General features: G+C 43.9%; 1 pseudogene; it reads right to left on the reverse strand.

The window, feature by feature from the left end:
* Positions 1-14560: 14560 nt before the first annotated feature.
* On the reverse strand, positions 14561-16319 carry LOC123835348 (methylsterol monooxygenase 1-like; annotated as a pseudogene).
* Between the last annotated feature and the right edge of the window lie 5551 nt (positions 16320-21870).

Below are 21870 nucleotides of genomic sequence, written 5' to 3' on the forward strand. Positions count from 1 at the left end.
ACACACCAACTCAATAAAACTACCCAGGTTTCTATGGAGAATGCTTTCGGTTAGGATCAAGTGTTCGCCAAGCGTCCCCTATGTGCAAGGTACCGCACGCAGGGCTACCAATATGATTCAGGCAGAGTGTCTGTCTCTAAAAAAGTGATGTGTCTTGTAAGGGGAGATAAGACACTAATCTGAGTGACTAGAAGAGGCAGACTGCTTGAAGTGACACGTGGGGTACATGTGGAGAGCAGCGAAGATCAAAAAGAGGAAGATACCCCATCTGGGGAGGAGAAACCAGGGAAGGCTTTAAGAAAGCAGTGGAATTGGAGATAAATTATGGCAGGAAAGGGGGTAGGTTGTTTCAAGGAGATGGAAGAACAGAATCCAAGACATGGAAATAGGAAAACAGGAGATGTGGCCTAGAAAAAGGAAATAATCCCTCCCGTGAAGCCAGAGTATTAGGAGGAGAATCTGGATGTGTGACGTGAAGATCCCAGGCTATCTTTGATGGCAGGAATAGGGACAACTTCCGTCTCCCACCCCCTGTTTGGAGCCGGACGATGATTCCTCTAGTTTAGGCAAGGCAGCGTGAGGGGGTGAAGGTGGGGTGCCCAGCGGGTTGAAGGCTGGGAGTTGCTGGGGAAGGAAAGGACTCTGGGATGGAGAAGAGGCTTGGGGATTTGGAGGAGAAGCTCTAGGTGAGGTCTGAGAAATAAGCAGAGCTTGTTGTTACCCCCACTTTCTCCCATTCTGCCTTCCTTCCCCTCTCCCTTCTCCCTCACCTCTGGCCAGCCCAAGAGGCTGACACGGGCAAACAGCCAGAAGTCTCCCCATGACACCCCTACCTCCTGCTGGGAGGGGTTGGGGTGGTGCTGGTGGTGGTGGGGAGAGGTAAGCAGTTGACAGTAGTTGTGAAAGGCACTGGTTGAAAGGGATTTTCCCTTCATTCTTCTTCACCTTTTGGAATTTGGTTTTTGTCATTGCTAGCCCTGCCAGGCCCCAAGCCCTGGGCCTGCGATGGGGGAGAAATGGAGAAGGAGGTGCACATTTTCCAGCCATGTACGGAGGCTGTAATTCCTAGGTGGCAGGCATGCGTGGTTAGTCGCACATAGATCAACAGAGGCGCCTTGCCTCTTTCTTTTACTTTAGTGTAGAGGAAAATCCATTGCTAAGTTTGGAACATTCTCTGTATAGGAGAGAGCAATCAACCGTCACCAGAGAGGCTAAGGAAGCATGAGTTTCCAACTCAATCTGATAAAAGTAATGATAACAATAAAATAGCTAGCGTTGGTTAAGGGGCTGCTATGCGGCAGGCACAGAATATTTCTTATCTCATTTAATCTGCACAGTACAAACAGTACAGATGAAAGCCCTGAGGTCAAGCCAACCTGAGTTTGAAATCTTAGCCCCGTCACTTAGTAACGAAAGCACAATGCTGGGGCGCCTGGGTGGCTCAGTCGTTAAGCGTCTGCCTTCGGCTCGGCTCATGGTCCCTGGGTCCTGGGATCGAGCCCCGCGTCAGGCTCCCTGCTCAGCGGGAAGCCTGCTTCTCCCTCTCCCACTCCCCCTGCCTGTGCTCTCTCTCTCTCGCTGTCTCTCTCTCTGTCAAAAAATAAATAAAATCTTTAAAAAAAAGATTAAAAAAAAAGAAAGCACAGTGCTTGACAAAGGATGAGAATTCAATAAATATGAAATAAACATTAATCAATTAACTGAGCAATTGGTATTAATAATTAAGATGAATTAATATCACAGTGTATGTGTGTATACCCCCCCACAAACCTATAAAGCATTTATAAGTAAATGAGAAAATTGAGACCCTTAAGTCATCCCTCAAGTTTACACAGCTACTATGTGGCAGAACCTGAATTCGAAGCCATTTGTCGGGACAGAGTTTCCGTTTGGCATGGTGAAAAAGTTCTGGATGGTTGCGCAGCATTGTGAATATGCTTAATGTCCTCGAATTGTACACTTACAAATGGCTAAAAGGGTAAATTTTATGTTATGTATATTTTACCCCACATACCAAAAAACCCCCGGTTGTCAGAAGCTGGGCTCTTAACCACCATGCTATATATACTGTCTCTCAGTGACCATTAATTGCCCACTGTTCATAAGGTCCTCCAGTGTCATAGAACAAGGACTAGATTTGCAGTCAAAAGACCTCTGTTCACATACCACATCTGCTTCTTACTCATCATGTTATCACTGAGTGACTAAGACTTGTCTGGGTTTTCTTCGATGGAAAGGGGAACCAAGTTCCATGTGAGCTCCTCTCCAAGGGGTCCCATAAGTTACAGACACACAGGTCCTGGTTACGTTGCTGACCAACCTTGGGGAGGAGGGGGACAGGCATCTTTGAGCCCCCACAAGGAGGGCAATTAAGGTTTGAGCCAGTTTACCCATTCTTTTTTTGTTGTTGTTGTTTTTAAATGGACAGAGAGGCAGGGGAGGGGCAGAAGGACAGGGAGAGAGAGAATCCCCAAGCAGACTCCCTGCTGAGCTCGGAGCCTGATGCGGGGCTGGATCCCACAACCCTGAGATCATCACCTGAGCTGAAACCAAGAGTCAGATGCTCAACAGACTGAGCCACCCAGGTGCCTCCAGTTTACTCATTCTTAGTTACTCCTTTCACAAGAGTGAAATGTGGCAACCGCTGAGTGGGAACCTCTAAAAGGAAGTGAGACAGTTACTGATAGGGGACATTTGGGGAGGACTTCCTTGGAAAGGAGAAGGAAGATGAAGTCATTCTGAGATAAACCATCTTCGGGGTGTCAGAACCAGATAAAGCTGGTGTTTTCACATACCACAGAAGACAACGGGCACCACAGGCAATATCCGTAGCTGCTCTTCCCACGCAAGGGATCACTCTTTTACACAGGTTCTTTGAAAAGAAAGCCAAGGTCCTCGTCAGCTTTATTGGTCTCATATGGGTTTTCACCATACTCAGTGGAGAAAAGAAATCTTCATTAATAGCTGAGTCCCTGGACACGCCCTGACACTGTAAGAGAAGACGACACACGAGCAAATCCACCCTCCTTCCCATTTTCCAGGCCATGATTCCCAACCCCTCGATGTCCCTGAGCTGTCACCAGACTCTTTTGGGCGTGCAGCAATATAACCCGGCAGCCGCTGCCCTCCGTTGGAAAGCTGAGCCTCATCACCGACCGCGGGGACAGACTCCGCTGCTTAAAAGTCCTTTTGTGGGGCGCCTGGGTGGCTCAGTTGGTTAAGCGACTGCCTTCGGCTCAGGTCATGATCCCGGAGTCCTGGGATCGAGTCCCGCATCAGGCTCCCTGCTCCGCGGGAAGCCTGCTTCTCCCTCTCCCACTCCCCCTGCTTGTGTTCCCTCTCTCGCTGTGTCTCTCTCTGTCAAATAAATAAATAAAATATTAAAAAAAAAAAAAAAAGGGCGCCTGGGTGGCTCAGTCGGTTAAGCGACTGCCTTCGGCTCAGGTCATGATCCTGGAGTCCCAGGATCGAGTCCCACATCGGGCTCCCTGCTCAGCAGGGAGTCTGCTTCTCCCTCTGACCTTCCTCCTTCTCATGCTCTCTGTCTCTCATTCTCTCTCTCTCAAAAAATAAATAAATAAAATCTTTAAAAAAAAAAAAGTCCTTTTGTGTGTTCATGGGTTGCGGATCATAACACCCGTTCCTCATAAAAACAGTTCAGGAGGCCAGGTTGTCCCCTAAAGTGCATTTATCGTGAGAGGAGGACGCTCAGAACCGCTTACCAGGGCCCACGTCGGGATAAGCCCGCTACCCGCTCTGTGAGACAGACAGTGCCTAGTACAGCCTAGAGGAGAAGTACAGAATGCCTTACCGACCTGGACCTATTAGCTAAGGGCAGTCTGTTCCAGAGCGGTACAGGTGTGTAACAATCCAGCTGGGGGCGTCGGATGCCCCTGTTCTGGATCCGTCTCCTTCAGTACCGCTTCCGCAGGCTCCTTTCCACGCGTCTTGGTTCTCCGAGCCCCAGATGATTCAGCACGTAGGTTCTTGATACTCCCGCTCTGTCTCTTAGCCATGTCCCTCCATCTGGAACTCAGCCAGCGCTCGCAAATTCTGTTAGCTCCCCCCACACCCCCCCACCCCACCCCGCTCATCCCCTTGGACTGAGCCGGCCCGGTCCCTCCGGCTGGGGAAACCGGAGATCAGCTCTTGCCCACTCAGAAGCGAGGCTGATGCTCCACCTTGAGCTTCAGGGCCAGGCAAGGAGGCCGTGGCACTACTCTCGCCATCATCTTGACCTGGCCCCTCATCGCCATTGGTGCTGTTACCCAAGAGATTCACAAGGGAACTTGCTGGATCGCTCAGATACAGTCGTGACTGGAAACACCGGGGTTTCAAGGGTCCCAAGGGAATAGCACGTAACTCATATTCCTTGCCTCCTAGCTGGTAGTAAGGCAATACAGTGGGATCCGTTCTGCAAGCAAGAATATACTGGAGTGGGGCACCTGGGTGGCTCAGTCGGTTAAGCGTCTGCCTTCGGCTCAGGTCCTGATCCCGGGGTCCTGGGATCGAGCCCCGCATCGGGCTCCCTGCTCAGCCGGGAGCTTGCTTCTCCCTCTGCCTCTGCCCCCCCTCCCCCTGCTTATGCCCGCGCGCTCTCTCTCTCTGACAAATAAATAAATAAAATCTTAAAAAAAAAAAAAAAAAGAATATACCGGAGGGACGCTGGCACGAGGTGGAATATGTTAGAGTTTTTCGGATTTCTAAACTGCTTGCGGAAAGATTCCATGGCTCCGTCTGCTAAGGTATAATCAAGTGTGCAGGAAACGGGATTCGTTTTGCTCGCTGAAGCAGGAGGTGCTACAGGTGGTATGAAATGAACCGGCAGCCCGCTTCTTCACAGTCCCAAAGGGATCGATGTGCAATGAATTTCCCAGATCAGCTGAGCCCGGGAGCCTCGGGGAGCTAACAGATTTTACCTGAAGCTGAACGCCCCGCGCCCCCCCCCCACCCCCGCCCCCTCTCCTGGCCACCCCGGCAGACGCTCCCATGGGGACCCCGGGGAAGACAGAATTTAAGTAGCTGGCTGCCCCCTGGTGTCTGCAGAGCCGCAACAACTGGAGGCTAGACAGGCTTACTAGGTCCGAAAGCCGGGCAGCAAGGGTTGCTGGCATTAAGGGGCCAGGCTAAGGGGATGTGCGACTGAAATTTTGCCTGTCCTCCCCTCACCAAGGCTTGTGCTCCACACAGGGCTGCATCCGCCAGGAGGCTGGCCTCTTTTTCGAATTTGTCTGCCCAAAGGAGCCGTCTTTTTTCTAATCCTCATTTAGAAATCTCCCTGGTGCTTGAGAGTAGTACAAGTTAAAACACCTGAAATAGCGGAATAAAGGTCAGCTAGGGAGAAATGTGCAGAAAGCAATGACAATTCAATATTGGGTAACTTGACTAAAATAACATGGAATTTCCTTTTCTGAAGATGTTCAGACTAGGTTATTTTCATTATCAAATAAAGGCATAAGTCACTGTATGTAAACATTATCTCTAAGACATAGTGCTGCAAAGTATCTTATTGATAACTGGATGGAAGTTCTTGTAATAAATTGTTTTTCAACAACAACAACAACAAAAAGATTTCTAATTTCTAAAGATACCAGACAGACTACTACTACCCCAATACGATAAGCCACGCAGTCAGAATGCACTCAGCCTGTGGGAGCACCATCTTTAATTCTGCAAATTTGGGTGTTTCATAAGAGTAGGTCAAGGATGGGACGCCTGGGTGAAGCGTCTGCCTTCGGCTCAGGTCATGATCACAGGTCCTGGGATCGAGTCCCACATCGGGCTCCTTGCTCAGTGGGAAGACTGCTTCTCCTTCTGCCTGCTACTCCCCCTGCTTGTGCTCTCTCTCTCTCTCTTTCTGATGAATAAATAAATAAAATCTTTTAAAAAATAGCTCAGGGTGTGTGTGGAATGTGCTAAGAGTAAAGAAAATGTCTAAGTCTTGTCCTACACCCTGGGTACACTCAGGAGCCTAGGGAAATCTCATGCTCCAAGCTTTAGTTCAGCACCTCTCCTATACATCCGACTGAAGCCCACTTTTGCATGAGTGGACTCCAGTGGGTGCTCTATTAAGGTGCTGGTGTACTTGAGCTTACAACCCCAACTGGCAACAATTGGTTAGAGCTAAGTGGGGCGACTTCTTTTATATAGGTCACATGCTCTCCAGTCAATTAAGGCTGTTTCACTATTTTGCCTGCCTGGCTCCTATAGACATGTGAATTAGTGATTCCTGTGACACAGATCAGGAAAAGCAAAGAATGTAGAAATGGCACCTTGGCAAGAGTATATACACATAATCGTATGTGGCAGAGGCTGCCCATCAAAATCTACTCTCTTCCTCTCTGATGATAGAATTGTAGCTCGGACATGGCTCCACACCTAGGAATTCCCATTCTTAGCCCTACACCCCTTTGCAATTACAATGGTGTGACTGAGTTGTTGCCAATGGCATATGAGCGGAAGTGATGTGTAAGCTGCCAGGGCTGGCCTATAAAATCTTGCCAAGTGCTTCTCTGTGATCTTTCCCCTCCCATGAGCTGATACATACAGGGAAACCTGACCTGGCTATAACTCTCTTGCTAGGGCCAAGGTTCAAGGGTGTGATGGAGAAATGAAATAAATTGAGCCTGGGTCCCTGAGTGACCACATGGAGCAGAGTGTCCCTGCAAACTTGAACTACTCACCCTCATTGTTATTTGAGAGAGAGACCTTTGTCCTTTGTATGAATTACTCAACAGAGTAGTAGTCATCCATGCAGACATTTTGGTATATATTGCCTAATCTGGCCTCAAATCAACCTGGACTAAATCTGACAGAACCACTTCTGGGCCATTTGGGAAAAAATGTCTAAGTGTGCAAGTGAAATTTCTTAAAAGACGAGCATGGTGCCAAACAAGGTCCTAGACTTGGAGGCTTTCAGGATGATTAAAGCTGTCTGGCAATTCTTAGGTTTTCCAGAATCTGTCCCACTGATTCATGCTGTCTTTCTCACCCAGATATCACTAAAAACTCATCGCTAAAGAGGGAAGCTATTTGCCTAGTGGCCAGTTATCACATTGCAACCTCCAAAAATACTCCTCACTATACTCCAGTCTTGGTGAATCTCAACCCAGCTAGAGCCTACACCCTCAAAACCGAAGCCTAATATATGCCATCCTGCCCAAGGAGGATACAGGTGTCATGACTGCCACCTCAATGCCTATCTCCAGAAGGTTGGTGCTAGTCAAAGCCAATTTCCCAGTGTGGAAATGAGAGCCCTTAGTGACCAACTACTCCTTTGAGGCCTTGGAGCACAACTATCAGGAGCCCAACACCTCTTGTTTTTAGATCGTCTATCCTAGGGAAGCCAAGGCAGACCCTAAAACTCAGCCCATGATAGGAGAGTTAGATCACCTTCTTCAGGTAGTTTTATTGTTCTGTCCCATACATAGCAGGAAGACCAAGCTACTGAGAAGACAATGTAACTGGAGAGCTAAAATAACAGACGGTAGAACTGAGCCCATTCTGGAAAATCCTCTGGACTAAGAACTTCATAGCCATCCATTCAGCTATGAACTTCTGTCAGCTCTACCTCGAAAACATATCCTGAATCCACCCACTTCTTTCCATCTTCACTCATTTCCAATCCAAGCTACCAGAGTCTCTTGCCACAGTGGTAGAAAGAAAGGGAGAAATACTATATACCACAGTGATCTCCTACTGGTCTCCCTGTCTCTACTCTTTCCTCTTCACAAAGCAACCACAATGATTTGTTCAAGTATAGATCAGTTCATATGACTCCCCTCCAATGGCTTCCACTAAGTTTTTATTCACTAACCTCCAGAAATACTGGCCTTTAAAAAATTTTTTAAAGATTTTTAAAAGGATTTATTTATTTTTTAAAAAGATTTTATTTATTTATTTGAGAAAGAGAGTGAGAGAGAGAGTGCACGAGAGGGGGGAGGGTCAGAGGAAGAAGCAGACTCCCCACTGAGAAGGGAGCCCGATGCTGGACTCGATCCTGGGACTTCAGGATCATGACCTGAGCCGAAAGCAGATGCTTAACCAACTGAGCCACCCAGGGGCCCCTAAAAGATTTATTTATTTTAGAGAGAGAGCATGCAGAGGGGCAGAGGGAGAGGGAGAGGGAGAAGGAGAGAAGCAGACTCCCTGCTGAGCATGGAGCCCAATGTGGGTCTCCATCTCACAACCCATGAGATCATGACCTGAGCTGAACCCAGTCGGATGCTCAACCAACTGAGCCACCCAGGAAATGCTGGCCTTTTTTTTAAAAAAATGAACTTTTTATTGAGATAATTACAGAATCACATGCAGTTTTAAAAATAATAGAGATCCCTGTACACTTTGCCCAGTTTCCCCCAATGGTAACATTTTGCAAACTATATCATGATGAGCTTATTGTCATTGATACAATCCATTAATATTATTCAGATTTCTCCAGTTTTATTTGTGTTTGTGTGTGTGTGTTTAGTTACCTGTGTAGGTTCATGCATGTATCCACCACCACAGTCAATCAAGATGCTGAACAGTGCCATTATTACAAGGATCCCTTGTGTTGCAGTTTCATGACCATACTCACTTCCCTTTCTTCACCACCTCCTTAACCCTGGGCAACCACTAATCTCTGTTCCTATAATTTTGTCATTTCAAAAACATTTACATGGAATCATACAGCATGTCATTTTCGGGGATTGGCTCTTTCCATTCAGCATGATTTTCTGGGGATTCATCCAGGCTGTTGCCTGTATCCATGATTTGTTCCTTTTTATTGCTGAGTTGTATTCCATGTTATGGATGTGCCTCAGTGTATATCCATTCAACCATCAAAGAACATTCATGTTATTTCTAAACAGTCATGTATAGGCCCTGTGTAAATACAAGTTTTCATTTCTCTGGGATAAATGCTTAAGAGGTGCAATTGCTAGGTCTTATCATAAGAACACGTTTAGTTTTTAAAGAAATTGCCAAATTATTTTCCAGAGTACTCCCACCGGCAATATTACAAAATCCAACCTCTTCCCATGAATTGCTAGACCTTGGATAATCTTGCCTCCACTTAGCTCAGGCCTGAAAACAGCACACATCACTTCCACTCACATGCCATTGGTGAAAACTTAGTCACACCACCGCTCTAATTGCAAAAGGATTTAAGGCTAGGAAAGGGAGTTCTTGCTTGGACAGCCGTGTTGCAAGCACAATTCTATTATTATAGAGGAAGGGGCGAAGAGGTTTTGATGAGCAGTCTCTGCCACACATGACTAGGTTCCTTCACCTTCTTTTCTTTTTTTTTTTTTGGTCTGTTTTAGAGAGTGGGGGGAGGGGCAAAGGGAGAGGGAGAGAGAGAATCTTAAGCAGGCTCCACACCCAGCACAGATTTGGGGGGGGGGCCTCAATCTCACGACACTGAGATCATGACCTGAGCTGAAATCAAGAGTCAAATGCTTAACCAACTGAGCCCCCCAGGCGCCCCTCTCCACCTTCCTTTCTTTTAATTATCATTATCTTCAGTACCAGATGGTATTATAAGTTTTGTTCCAACCACCAAATAAGATTTATAAAACTCAGGAGGAAAATGATAATCAGTTATATGTGCCCTTACGTCTGCTCTAGCTGCTGTTTCTTCTTCCTGATGCTCCAAGATTCCTTCTTTCATCATCTTTTTCCGTTTAACGAAATTTTTTTTAGCCATCATTTAAGAGTAGGTCTGCTAGGGCGCCTGGGTGGCTCAGTTGGTTAAGCGACTGCCTTCGGCTCAGGTCATGATCCTGGAGTCCCGGGATCGAGTCCCGCATCGGGCTCCCTGCTCGGCGGGGAGTCTGCTTCTCCCTCTCCCACTCCCCGTTTGTGTTCCCTCTCTCGCTGTGTCTTTCTCTGTCAAATAAATAAATAAAATCTTAAAAAAAAAAAAAGAGGTCTGCTAGTGGAAAATTATTTTGCCCATCTTTCATCTGAAATTGCTTTCATGTCTCCTTCATTCTTGAAGAATATTTTTGCCTGTATAGAATTCTCAGTTGACATTTTTCTCTCAGCACTTGAAAAATGTGTCCCTTCATTCCCGCCCTCATGGTTTCAGTTGAGAAATCTGGTGTAATTTGAACTTGTGCTCTCCTGGGAGAGCAACGCACTGTCTCTCCTGGGTGCTTTCAAGATTTCTTCTTTGCCTTTAATTTTAAAAGTTTAATGACAGTGTGTCTTGGCATGGATTTCTTTGGGTGTATCCCTTTTGGGGTTTGCTCTAGTTTCTTGAATCTGTAGGTTTTGTATCTTTTGCCAAATTTGGGAAGTTTTCAGTCATTATATTTTCTTTCAGCCCCACTCTCTTCTCTTCTCCTTCTGGGACTCTGATGATACGAATGTTAGAACTTCTGGTATTGCCCCACAGGTCCCTGAAGATCTGCTTTTTTTTTTTTTTTTTCAGTCTGTGTTCTCTCTGTTATTCAGAATGGGTAAATGCTATTGATCTGTCCTCAGGATCATTGCTTCCATCCTCTGTCATCTCTATTCTACTATTGAATCTATCCAGTGAGTCTTTCATTTCTGCTATATATTTTTCAGTTCTATCATTTCCGTTGGACTCTTTTTTGTGACTTCTCTTTCTTTGCTATGATTTTCTCCTTTTTCATTTGTTTCAGGAAAATTTGTATTGATGAAGCATTTTTATGCTGGTTGTTCTAAAGATAATTTCAGCATCTGATTAATCTCAGTGTTGCTGTCAGTTGTCTTTTCTAACTCAAGTTATGGTTTTCTTGGTTCTTGGTATGATAGGTGATTTTCAATTACGTCCTGAACATTTTGTCTACTATGTTGGGAGACTGGGTCTTCTTTTTTTTTTTTTTTTTTTTTAATTTTTTTATTCTTATGTTAATCCCCATACATTACATCATTAGTTTTAGATGAAGTGTTCCATGATTCATTGTTTGTGCATAACACCCAGTGCTCCATGCAGAATGTGCCCTCCTCAATACCCACCACCAGGCTAACCCATCCTCCCACCCCCCTCCCTTCTAGAACCCTGTTTGTTTTTCAGAGTCCATCGTCTCTCATGGTTCGTCTACCCTTCCGATTTCCCCCGCTTCATTCTTCCCCTCCTGCTACCTTCTTCTTCTTCTTTTTTTTTCCTTAACATATATTGCATTATTTGTTTCAGAGGTACAGATCTGAGATTCAACAGGGAGACTGGGTCTTCTGTAACTTCTTTTGTCAAGCAGTTACCCTGTTTAGGTATAGCACAGAGGTCTTAGCTTACTTTTGCGGGCTGTGATTCCAATGGTAGTTTAATTTTAAAACTTAGTTTAATTTTCTATGAATCTAGGAAGTCAGCACCGGAGAGGTGCAGTTGAGGTAGTAAAGCGGGCAAGCAAGGAATCTAGAAATGTCCAAGCAGGTGAGCAAGCACATCCAAGAAAGGAGGGAAATTGGAGAGTCATGGAAGGACTGGCAAGAGAAAGACAGGTTTCTAGCCTTAGAAATTCAGGCACAGGGCAGGGTGGGTAAGAAAACGGAGGCTTAGGTATCAGGGTGTACTTGTATTAAGAACAAAACCCAGGTACTGGAGACAAGGTGAAAAGTTAACTTCCGAGCAGCTAATGAAAGCTGCTCACCTAATGCCCTTCATCTAACAGCACTATTGGTCTGGGACAAAAGCTACCAGTGAGTAAGAAGTGTGGAAAGAGGAAGACTGTGTGCAGTAAAGGCCATAGTGTCATGGTTAAGAGGTTGGGCCAGAAAGGCGGAAAATGGTCTTCAGCAAATTGTTGAGGCTCTCTGAGCCTCCATTTCTGCAAAGAAGTTAATAATCACATCAATTTGTAGGCCAAGGGTAAGGGTTACATGAGATCCTCCGTGGATAGAATTGAGCCTAGTGCCCAACACCTGGTAAGCGTCCAGTAAATGTGAGCTAATGTTCTTATCCCTCACCTAACACTGACCTTGAATCACACAAGCCCCTTCTCAGCAGCTCCTAATTAGTGACAATGAAAACAGGAGGCTTTATGGTTGTTTAGAAGTTATAAAATCTCATTCTCAGAAAAGTGCTCATTAATATGCTTACCACCATTTCTTACCAGAGCACCAGAGGCTGAGATTTATCGAATGTGAACAATTTAAAATAATAATTTCTGTAAGCATACACATAGCCAGCTTTCAATTACTCACTCTAATGGAGAAGATCGAAGTCATGGGTAATCCAAAACTGTGCTGGATCCAAAGTCAACTCTGTTTGCCTTGGAAATGGACTGGATGACCTTCTTTTGTGGCACATTTTAGCTTTTGGATTCTTTTCTGCTTTGGCTAATAATAAAATGAATTTATATTCTCTAAGCACACTAGCTGGCAGCAACAGGAAATGCACATAAATATTCTTGAGGGAAAGGGAAAGCTTTCTTCCTGGGTGGCTCAGTTGGTTAAGCATCTGCCTTCGGCTCAGGTCATGATCCCAGGGTCCTGGGATCAAGCCCCATGTTGGGCTCTTGCTCAGCAGGGAGCCTGCTTCTCCCTCTCCTTCTGCCTGCCACTCCCCTTGCTTGTGCTCTCTCTGTCAAATAAATAAATAAAATCTTTTAAATCTTTTTAAAACATCTTTAAAAAAAAGAAAAGGGGAAACTAAAATCATGATATCAAATTTGTTGTAGTGAAGAGAGGATTTGCTATACATTTTTGTTGGTGGTTCTCAAAATTTAAGGGAGATAAAAATCACATTGGGGAACTTGTTAAAAATGCACGTTCACAGCTCCAACCCTTGAAATTTTGATTCAATAGCTCTGGGCTGGGGTTTAGAACTGTGCTTTTCTTTTTTATTTATTGTGGAAAAACTACATAGCATTAAATTTACCCTCTTAACCATTTTTATGTGTATAGTTCAGTAGTGTTAAGTATATTCACACTGTTGTGTAATAGATCTCGAGAACTTTTTCACCTTGCAAAACTGAAACTCTTTACCCATTAAACATTAGTTCCCTCTTCTCTTGTCTTTCCCCAGCCCTTGGCAACCACCTTTCTGCTTTCTAGTTCTATGATTTGGACTACTTTAGATATTGCATATGAGTGGAATCATACATTTGTTCTTTTGTAACTGGCTTATTTGACTTTGCATAATGTCCTTGAGTTTCACCCATGTTGTAGATGTGACAAGATTTCCTTCCTCTTTTAAAAAATAATTATTTATTTTAGAGGGGGGAGGGGCAGAGGCAGAGGGAGAAAGAGTCTTAAGCAGACTCCACTCTTGAGTGTGGAGATCCATGCAGTACTTGATCTCACGACCCTGAGATCACAACCGGAGTCGAAACCAAGAGTTGGATGCTTAACTGACTGTGCCATCCAGGCGCCCCAAGATTTCCTTCCTTTTTAAGGCAGAATAATATTCCATTGTATGAATAGACCTATAGACCACATTTCCTTTACCCATTCATCCATCAATGGGTGCGATTTTTTTGGGGGGGGATGTGCTTTTCTAATAAACACTTTCAGTAATTGTTACAGCTGGATCTCTCATAACCCACTGTGAGAATAATGATGTAGACCATAAACGTTAAGCCTGGAAAGACCTTTACATGAGGATCAGGTATCATGTTCCATTTTACAGGTAAGAAAGCTGAGGTCCAGAGAAGAGAACTGATCTGTTCAGTGTTACAAAATTAATGCTAGAATGGAAGTGGGACTTAGGTCTGGCTCCTCATATAATGTAGTAGGCAGAGTTGATAATGGAGGTCTCTGAGGAAGAGAAGAGAGAGAGAAGGTCAGACTAAGGACATAATAATGGAACTTGGGGTGTATTCACATTAGGTGGGGTGACAGAACATAAGAATCAAGAAAATGGTTAGAGTGAATTTCTTAGATCTTGGCTGATCTCTTCAGAACCTTCTAGCCCAGCAGTTCTCAAATTACCATGCACCTGGGTCTATTTGGGCATTTGTTTAAAGCATAGACCCTCATTAAAAGTACAGAAAAAGGAATATAGTCGATAATATTGTACTAACTTTGTATGGTGGCAGATGGTAACGACACTTATCCTGGTAAGCATTTTATAATGTATAGAATTATCAAATCATTCTGTTGTACACCTAAAACTAATATAAAATTTTATGTCAACTATCCTTCAATAAAAAAAAAAAAAGCGTAGATCTCCAGACACTTTGATTTAGTAGGTCTCAGCTGGGGCTCCTGCTTCTGCTTTACTTTTTCTTTTATCAGACAAAAAAATCACATTTATTTCAGTAGTTCAAAGTGCAAATACAACAAATCAGTTCATGTTTCAAGATACAGTTTTAAGTATAATGAAAACTTGATATACAAAAATGAAAGGGTAAATAGCAGAAATAAAGCGCAATTTTTTTTTGAAGATTTTTTTATTTATTTGACAGAGAGAGAGACAGCGAGAGCAGGAACACAAGCAGGGGGAGTGGGAGAGGGAGAAGCAGGCTTCCCGCCGAGGAGGGAGCCCGATATGGGACTTGATCCCAGGACCCTGGGATCATGACCTGAGCCGAAGGCAGACGCTTAACCATCTGAGCCACCCAGGCGTCCCAATAAAGCTCAATTTTTTAAAAAATTCAAGTCACCCGAAAACCTTTAGACTAAAATATTCCACTTACAACAATTCAGAAATGCCTTAATTTATAGACACCAGTAGTACGGTGCAATCCCAAAGGACTTCTCAAAGAAAGAGAATCACCCCAAACCGGTCGGCTCAGGACAAGAGTGAAGTTCTTGGTACTGGCTATTCCTGTCCACTGATACGGTTCAACTCATGATACTTTGATGTTTAGGCAAATTCTAAAAAATGTTTAAAGTTCAATATGAGGCCAACACCCTACTAAGAGTTTCTGAAATGGCCACCATATATTTAAAAGATTTTAAAGACCAATTTCAACTTCAGGCCTATGGTATTACTGGGGGGAAAGACAGAAAATAATACTTCTTCCATTACTTAAAACCTTTCTGTAAGGTTAGCAACAAGGCCTTTACAACTTCCTCATGAAAATCGTACTTAAATATATACTTATTTCTACACATACAGAACTTTTATGTAGAGAAAGTTCCCACTAGGAAGATAATTAAAGGTTGTTAATGTTCTTTGTATCACTTAGCAGCCAAGACACATGTTTATTTCTGCTCCTCAGAAGCAATGTTAGCTACTCGCTTCAATTCAGGAAAGTATGTATGTTCAGGAAGGTTTAGATGAGATATTTATTCAGTCTTTTTCTCAATCTTCTTCATCTTTTCATTGTAGGCAATAAATTGAGAGTCTGTTCCGAAAATTCTATCCCACCATGTAAATGTTGAAGCATAGTTTCCGATGAAGTTCATGTGGTGGAAATCATGATGCCGAGAACTAGCATAGAAAGGGATGATTTAAAAGGTTGAGAGGAATGTCATAACCACTATGGACATCAATAGTTTCTATCAAATGAATAGTCACCCATGACCAAAGGAGAATGACGTGATCACATAAAAGCATGATTCCAATGAAAAGTCCAGTTCCAAGAATCAGAGTTTCCAAGGGATGTGCATATCCAGCTTCCATTCCAAATGGAGCCTGAAACTCATGGTGAACTTTATGAATATATTTATATATTCTTTTGTGATGTAAGAGCCCTATGCAGGAAATAGTGCCCGGTACCCTCAATCACTGCACAGCCGAAGCATCTTGCCAAAAGCGGATACCATCTTGGCATTCTTTCCCAATCATAAGGTATATTAAAATACTCTGTAAAATAATAAGTTCCACAGATCAAAGGAAGCTGGATACAAAAGTGATTAAAGAGAAGTACTTTAAAACATTTCCATTGGTTTTCCCATGTTTCTGCTTTATCCTTTTGAATTTTGTACTTTTTCACGTAAGGTATAAATTGAAACAAAAATCCAGGTAAACAGAACAAGAAATAAAGGACCTCATGAACTATCAAGGATTCCCATGTTGTAATCTGGAACTTTGTATAATTATTCAACATATAGTTCCAAGCATTTTTTTTTTTTTAATTCATAAGAGACAGAGAGAGAGAGAGAGGCAGAGGGAGAAGCAGGCTCCCTGCCAAGCAGGGAGCCCGATGCGGGACTCGATCCCAGGACCCTGGGATCATGACCTGAGCCGAAGGCAGACGCTTAACCGACTGAGCCACCCAGGCCCCCAGTTCCAAGCATTTTTAAATGGTTCTTGTAGAGGGTTCTCAAGGAAAAGTGAATCTACATACTCCACAGCCAAGGATGCTGAACTAAAGATGCCAATACTTCCATTTGTTGCCATTTCTCAAATCTCTGCTGAAAGCCTTAGAATTCTGGACAACCGCACGGGAACTGCGGGCCACCGTCACCCAGACTCGGCCAGGAGCTGCAGCCTAGGCTCTGCTTTATTTGCTAAGTAGGCACCTCAAGTGGCTTAGAATCCAGTAGATGGAAAATCACACTTTGCAAAAACACTTGTCTAACCTTCTAAGATCTTGAAAGTTTGTTGCCAAAATGTTTTAAGGAAATAACAAGATCTTTGATAATTCCAGATTTCCCTTCTTGAATGACTTGGGAGCCAGGGTGGAGTCTGACAGCCTATAAGGGGCTCTGACTGAGTGATCTGTTTGAATAAGGGAAGCGTGGCATGCTGTTTAAGGATGCAGGATTCAGTGCTGCACTGGTCTGGGTTCAAATCCACTTGCTAGCTAAGTCATCTCAGGCGAGTTTTAAGTTTTCTGCCTCTGCGCCTCATCTGTAAAGCGGGGATAATAATGGTATTTGCCTCAGAAGCTTGCTTTGAATGTGGTACTTAAGAGCTCTTAGCAACCACTTGAACACAGCTTAAATTACTACTTTTTTCAGGGTTGCTTGGAGAGCAGATCCTTTGCTCAGGATCAATCCTCTGAGGATTCTAAGGGAGCTAGAATGGCCAACTGGACTTGTTTGCCCAAGACTGAGGCATTTCCCTGGAATGCATGAGTTTTAGCACTAAAACCAAGACAGTCCCGGGAAAATTGGGATGGTTGGTCACTCTAAAGGCAGAACATTTTTTGAAGCTCTTCAAGTACTTATTTACATACATTATTTTTCCTGGTAAACAGTAGCTAGCTATAAACCTCAGAGGCTTTATTAATTCAATAAGCAATACTTGCTGAAGTTTATCTGAGAATTTATATATCTATTAGCTGCTCCAGCTCAAATTTCTACCTTGGTGGACCTGGAGAGAAGCACATGGGAGGAAGTGTGTTTCTAGGTTTCCTGGAATTTCCTGTATTTGGAATGTGCCCAGCTATAATGTCTATATTTCTTGATCAGGTGACATTTTTCTTTTAGTAAAAATGCAGGTGTGTATTAACAGTCTGGAAGAGTCTTAAGATGTTATTTAGTGGCTCAATAAATGTTTGTTGGATTAATAAGTGACTACCAATGAGGATGGCTTGACTTGGGTGTTTTGGAGACTTTATTTATGAAATTGAGAGATACAATTTGAAAGTCATCTCCTTCTCAGACGGCAATTTCCTCCCTTGCACATCATTAACTCTCTCTTAATGTGGCTTCCCACAATAAAAGTATGATACCAGGCAGTCACTTACATTGCCCCAGTGAAGAGGCCCTTGGGATGTCTGTAACAGGCATTTGTGGAATTTCTGAATTCGGCCAGCAAGTCGTCTGGGATGCATATACAGAAACACTAACATATGCATATACATATATATTATATCCCTCAACAATGCCCAGCTGAAGTCATACATCCCCTCTAACTATGTTCCAGGTGGGACTTGACCTACACACATTTTTGTAGGATAGTGCTTTGGACCTGTTAGGGTGGTTGAGGGTTGAACCCCTTTTTCTTTTGATTTTTTAATTATTTTTAAAGATTTTATTTGTTTATTTGACAGAGAAAGAGATAGCAAGAGAGGGAACACAAGCAGGGAGAGTGGGAGGGGGAGAAGCAGGCTTCCCACGGAGCAGGGAGCCCGATGCAGGGTTCGATGTGGGGCTTGATGCAGGGCTCGATCGCAGGACCCCGGGATCATGACCAGAGCCGAAGGCAGATGTTCAACGACTGAGCCACCCAGGCGCCCTCCCCCTTTTCTTTTTAAAGATCCACCGTTTTTTCTCACACCAGAAGGATTTGCCATCCTCCATTCACCACTAGATGGCTCATCATTCAAAAAAATCCTTCATTCCAAAAAGGTTTATTGATCAAGTTTTCCACAATCATTTGAGTACTGCCCTCATGAATTTCAGCCGTATCAGAGCATATTACTATATACTCTTTTTGTTTCATTTTGGTTTTAAAATATTTATTTATTTATTTATTTATTTATTTATTTATTTGACAGAGAGAGAAAGAGCACAAGCAGTGGGGAAAGGCAGAGGCAGAGGGAGAAGCAGCCTTCCCTCAGAGCAGGGAGCCCGATGCGGGGTTCGATCCCAGGACCCCAGGATCATGACCTGAGCCGAAGGCAGCCGCCCAGGAGCCCTTACTATATACTCTTTTGAATATTTTTCTTTAAGCTGGCTTAATTTTTAACTTAAGTATGCCTGTTTTAGAAGTAAACTGGAAGATGAGGGGGGAAAAGCGAGAGATATACATAGATGAAAAACAGAATGGCGCCAGAGAGAAAGAGCTGCAGCAAAGATTGATGGGAAGAAATCATGGGTCTGGAGGTGGTGATTCAGGAGGCAAGGGACCAAGACCAGTAGAAAGCAGAAAGATGGAGGGTGCAGGTGAGTAACAAGGGATCTCAAAACTGAGAGGGAAAAGCTGGGCAAGAGACAAGGAGAGGAAGGCGTAGAACCTGGGGATGAGGAGGGTGTGAGACAGGTATAGAAATATTGGCATAAGAAGTTTGTATAAGATGGGCAAGCCAGAGGCTGAAAGAAAGGTGGAGCTCAAGGGAAAAGTGCGGGCATGCGATCTGAGGGGCTGAGGAGGATTAGGAGGTGCATCAGATGCTCTTGGCCACCTACCCAGTTTTCATGACCTCTCCCTTCCTTTTTTCCTTTGGGGAACACTGGGAAACACTGTTCAGTAACCAAACCCCAAATTGTGGCCCAATAGACCACAGACTTTTAATGCCTTACCTGTAAACCTTGTGACCATGCGTGTTTGAGAATTCAGAATTGTTGGGATTTTAGAAACTCAATACGAGTACATGCTAGACCTTAGGTAACTAACACACCCAGTGTGGTCCGGGGCAACACCCCATAACCAAACATGTTAATATTTCTGCAGCAAAACGTATGATCTGTCACACTTAGTGGGATAGACAAGGACTAGGAAATAGCCTCAGGTCAGTTCAGATTAGGTTTTGGCACCTAAGGAATTTTGATGCCAAACTTAAAAAAAAAAAAAAAAAGCCTCTTGACTTTGAATCTTTTAGATTGTGCACATTGCTTATGTCTTGATTCTGAAGCTGGGTCATGGGTACATGGGAGCTTGTCATGTTACTGTTTATACCTTTTTGTGTGTGTAAAATACTAATTTTTTTAAGTTGGCTCCACGCCCAGCATGGAGCCCAGCGCAGGTCTCGAACCCACAACCCTGAGATCAAGACCTAAGGTGAGAACAAGAATCAGACACTTCACCAACTAAACCCACCCAGTTGCCCCTGTGTAAAATATTAACATTTAAAACCTTTGAATGACATGGGTTCATGTCTGTTCTGAGAGGGCACATGATTCGGTACTCGGTTCACAGCAGGCTTACTAAATACTTGTTGAATGGAATCAACTTGACCTAGCCCTCCCACCCTCATTATTTGTTATTCTTGCCCTACAAAAAGCAACAGATGCTCTGCTGGTTAGGGAGGTTAGTCTGGTTGTGAATATAAATAAGAGTTAAGCTGGAACAAGGACCGAGCCTAGGAAAAATTCATTTATTCTTTTATTCATTAATTCGACAAATATTTATCAAGGACTGCTATGGGCCTAGCACCAGGCCAGAAGAAGAGAAGCCATTGGAGGCACCACGTAAACAAAATTTCATCTCTACCATTGAGAAACTCACGGTCCGGTGGAGGGGATGATCTGCTCGTATCTGAGGGTGATTTAATGGGCTGAGTGCCACAGGAGAGACACTGAGGGCAATGATAGCTCTAAGCAGGTGTGCCCTCTACCTGGGCGTGCCTGGGTATATTAAAGAAGAGCGGTGATTATCACAGTCTCCATGCTGCTACAACGGAAAATGGCAATGTGCTCTCGGTGTTTCCTAACCTATGGGAGCTTAGGTCTTCACAAAACTGAGTTTCTGAGGTACCCAAGGCTTCCTCTGCACCCAAGAAGGAGGGCAATGGAAGCCCGTGGTTAGGGGCCTTCCAGTGCTTAATGAGCATCATTGTAGATGACCCCCTGAGAAAAGTTATCATGGTCTCCTGGATGATCATCTGAAACATTCCCTGACCTTTCGGCCCCTGCTCCAGACAGTCCTGCCCCAACAACCCACACAAGAAAATGCCTTCATAAGTCAACATTCCTCAGAGAAGAATTTTTCCTGGAGCCCAGAGGCAACAGAATTTTTCCAATAACGAGATCTTGGTTTACTTCTTCCTTGATCTTGGCTTGACTCACCTCAGCCTGGGTCTAGACTGTGATGTGGGCCACAGAGATTCTTATCTGGGGATAATAAAGAAGTTGAGTAGATAAAGTACTTAACATAGTACTTGGCACATAGTAAGCACTGTAGCATTGTACCCACCTCATAGGGTTGGTGTCAGAATTCAATCAGATTACCCATGTAAAGAGCTCAACACACAATAAAGATTAGCAACTGTGATAACGGTGCTAATATGATGATGGTGCTAATATGATAATCATCCTGGTCAAGGAATGCCCCAGAGCAGTGAATTCCACCCCAGAATCTACATCTCGAAGAAGCTGATCCTTGTGGGGTCAACGCTTCGGTTTGGGAAGAGGAGCTGGTACTCAACAAGGTCTGTAAATCCCACGACGGTGTACTCAGAGCCTAGAGGAAGAGGTTGGGACCCCTGCATATCCACTCCAATGACATAACTGTCATAGAGATCACTAATGACCTCTTTCTTGGTAAATTCGATCAACCGCTTTCAGCCCTTATCTTCTGCAACCTTTTTCTGTCAGCAGGCAACAATGGCATGGTCAAGTCTTCCTTTTCTCCTTCATGACACAGTGTGTTGACTTACATGACACCACACCCTGAGGTTTTCCTCTTTCTGGCTATTCCTTCTGGCTCTCCTTTGCAAGCACTTCTTCCTCCATCCATCTCTTAACTCCTGCTAACCATCAGGATTCTTTCTTAGGCAGCCTCCTTTTCTCATTGGACATATTCTCCCCTGAGTAATCTTTTCCACACCCATGGGTTCAGTGACCCATATGCTGATGATTCCTAAATCTCTAGCTCAGATCTCTCTTATGAGCTCTGCACCCACAGATCCAACTGCTAAGTGGACATTTCCTTATGGAAGTCTTATGAGCACCTCAAATCTATAAGGTCCTAATTCAAGTTAGCAGCTCCACCCCATGTCTATAAACAAATACTTTGCTTCCCCTCCTATGTTCCCTATCTCCCTCTCCCTCATCACCTACATCTAATCAATGTGTAGATAGATCTTCTAGAATATAATCTGAATGCATCCACTTCTTTCTGTTTTCATTGTCATCATGCTAATCCAGGCCACTGTCATCTCTCACCTGAAATAATTTTCTAATGGGTCCCCTTCTTTCCTGTTTTTCTCCTCTCCAGTCCACTCCTTATGTGAAAGCTAGAAGGGGTTTTCTGAAACAGCAAAATGATCGGGTCACACGTCTGCTTAAAATCTTTTGACAACTCCTCATCGTTTTTAGGTAATAATAATTACAGCTTGGATTTATATAGTATCTAATATATGCCAGGCATTCCTCTGGGATATATATTGACAACATCCGATGAAGAACGGAGGCCTAGCA

The sequence above is a fragment of the Mirounga angustirostris genome, unplaced genomic scaffold (assembly GCF_029215605.1).
Source record: "Mirounga angustirostris isolate CCGP_5_RB_7025 unplaced genomic scaffold, mMirAng1.0.hap1 SCAF_11, whole genome shotgun sequence".
Lineage (NCBI taxonomy): Eukaryota > Metazoa > Chordata > Mammalia > Carnivora > Phocidae > Mirounga > Mirounga angustirostris.